The following is a 3,064-nucleotide window of genomic DNA, read 5'->3' as shown; positions in this document are numbered from 1 at the left end:
CCTGATTTTTGTTATTTCTTCTTGTCTGCTGGTTTGGGTTTCGTTTGCTGCTGCTTTTCAACTGTGATGAGTTGCAATGCCAAGTCTTTTATTTGTGTTCTTCCCGACTTTTTGATGTAGGCACTTAGAGCTATAAACTTTCCCACTTTCAGCGTGTCTCAGAGGTTTTGTCGTGTTGTATTGTCCTTTTCATTTAATTCCAGGAATACTTTTATTTCCTTCTTAATTTTTCTTGTGACCCATTCATCATTCAGGAGTGTGTTGTTTAATCTTCATGTGTTCATGTGGTGAGTAGGGCTTCTTTGGGTGTTGATTGTAAGCTTTATTGCATTGTGGTCTAATAGAATGCATCGAATTATTTCAATCTTTTTGTATTTGTTGAGGTTTGTTTTGTGCTCCAGTATACAGTCACTTTTGGAGTAGGTTCCATGGGGTGCTGAGTAGAAAGTATGTCCTTCGGTGCTTGGGTGGAATATTCGGTAGATATCTGTTAAGTCCATTTGATATATGGTATTGTTTAATTCAGACGTCTGTTAACTCTCTGCCTGTTGACCTATCTAATGGAGACAGTGGGGTATTAATGTCGCCTACTATTAATGAGTTAGAGTTAATCTGGCTCTTAAAGTCCTATAGTATTGTTTTGATGAAGTTGGCTGCACCAGAGTTTAGTGAATATATGTTCATGATTGTAATATCTTCTTGATTCATTGCTCTTTGATCAGAATGAAGTGGCCCTCTTTGTCTCTTCTGATTGATATTAGTTTAAGTCTATTTTGTCAGATATTAGAATTGCTACGCCTGCTTTTTTCTTAGTGCCATTTGCTTGGTATATTTTTTCCATCCTTTCACCTTAAGATAGTGTCTGTCCTTGAAAGTGAGATGAGTTTCTTGCAGACAACAAAAAGATGGGTTTTGTTTCTTAATCCATTCACCTAGTCTGTGTCTTTTGACTGGGGAGTTCAGTCTGCTAATATTTACAGTTATTATTGAAAGATGGATATTGAATCCTGTCATTTTTATTTCTGTCTACATTCTTAATATAGCTGTACTTTTCCACAGTTATACCTTTATTGGATTTCTTTCCGAAATCCCTTGGGTATAGTCATTCCTTTCTTCAGCTCTTTGTGTTGCTTCCAGAACGCTCTGAAGGCTGGTTTTTGGACATGAATTCCTTCAGACTATTTATGTCATGAAGATTTTTCTTTCCCCTTCAACTATAATAGACATTTTGGCTGGGTATAGTAATCTGGGTTGGCATCTGTGATCATTTAAAATTGGAAATACTTTGTCCAGGCTCTTCTGGCTTTCATAGCTTGCACTGAAATGTCAGCTGTACTCCTAATGGATTTTCCTTTATATGTGACTTGTTTCTCTTTTGCAGCTTTCAGAATTGTCTCTCTGTTTTGTATGTGTAGTGTTTTTACTATGATGTGCCTTGGAGAGTTTGCTTTCTGGTCCCATCTGTTTGGTGTTCTGTATGCTTCTTGTATTTGTATGGGCATATCTTTCTTTAATTTTGGGAAATTTTCTTCCACAATTCTGTTGAAGATCTGGTCCATGCCATTATCTTGGGATTCTTACCCTTCCTGTATGCCTATGATTCGTAAGTTTGGTCTTTTTATGGTGTCACACAAGTCCTGCACATTCCATTCTTGTGATTTCTTAAATTTTTCATAATCCTTGTTTGAGTGGTGTAGTATGTCCACTTTACCTTCCAGTCTTGATGCTCTGTTTTCCATTTCACTCATCCTGTTGTTGAGGCTTTCTTCTGTCATTTCTAATTGGCTTACTGAGTATTTCACTTCCTTCTTCATTTCAGCCTGAGTATTCTTCAATATTTCTAACTCTTTTCTGAATTCATTCAGTTTATCCCTATCTTCCTTCAGTTCTTTGATTTTTTATGTCTTCTTTAAATTCACTGAATTCTTTTATCATATTTATTATTGTTCTTTTGAGTTCCCTGTCCTGCATTATCTCTAGGGGGTTCTCATTGTAATCCTCTAGAGGACTATTGTTATTTGGTGGGGATATGGTATTTTGGTTTTTCTGTAATTATTTTTTTCTCTGTGATTTTGGCATGTGAATTTCTTTTGTAGTTTCTGATTCTTGTGTGAGACTCAGGCCTTCAAGTTCAGGTCTACTTCTCTTTGTGAACTTTATGTGTGTTCGTGGTTTACTTTTTGGGCATGGAAAGGTGGTTCATCTAAGCTTCCGGTTCTCTCTCTTGATTTTATATTGTAGTGGCCAGATTGATTTTGTCTTCAGGAGTTCCCACAGAAGCCCAATTCAGATGAGGATCAGATCCTCTCAGGCTTTCTCCTAAGGTCTGGATACCTCCAGGAAAGATGTTGTCCTCAGGAATTTGAGGGTTGGACTGGCCTGGGAACAGGCCCCAGAAAGGATGCTGGACTCAGGCAGCTGGGGGGAAGTAAGAGTCCCCAAGGGCTCCTGGGGATTGCAGGTAGGAACAGGTTTGGTCTTGATGCAAAGGATCAGGGAGCCAAGAGGTCAGCCACGGTGTCCAGGAAAGAGGCTGGTGGGTTGTGCCGCCCAGGGAAGCAAAGGGAGGTGAAGGTGGGACCAGGCCCAGAGGGCTCCCAGGGACCTCGAGAAGGAACTGTGTTGGTCTGGGTGCAAAGGATCAGGATTCAGTGGTGGTCCCCAGTGTCTGGGTTGCCAAAACAAGGAATGGTACAGTACCCAGGCTAGGAGGAAAGATGGGTGTGGGGAGATCAGAGGGTGAATGAGGCTGGGGGAGTCAAGGTGCAGAGGGTACACTAGACATCCAGGACAGAGGCGGGTGGGTTGTGTACACCTAGGGAAGCAAAAGGAGGTGTGCTCGAATGTATATTTTGTGTTCAGAATTACATATCTAAAATAGACCATCAGAAGTTACATGATCAAATCAAAGATTATGGCAATGTAAAAAATACACAGTATATACTGTCCAAATGTTTTGCACAGGGTTTTAGTAAATTCAGTTCATGTTTGTGTTTTTGGAGCTCCACATTTCACTACACTTTTATAAGCAAGGACTGCTACAAATGTAATAAGATATTAAAAG

Source organism: Nannospalax galili, unplaced genomic scaffold (genome assembly GCF_000622305.1).
Source record: "Nannospalax galili isolate Female #2095 unplaced genomic scaffold, S.galili_v1.0 scaffold2129, whole genome shotgun sequence".
Classification (NCBI taxonomy): domain Eukaryota; kingdom Metazoa; phylum Chordata; class Mammalia; order Rodentia; family Spalacidae; genus Nannospalax; species Nannospalax galili.
This window is presented reverse-complemented; position numbering follows the sequence as displayed.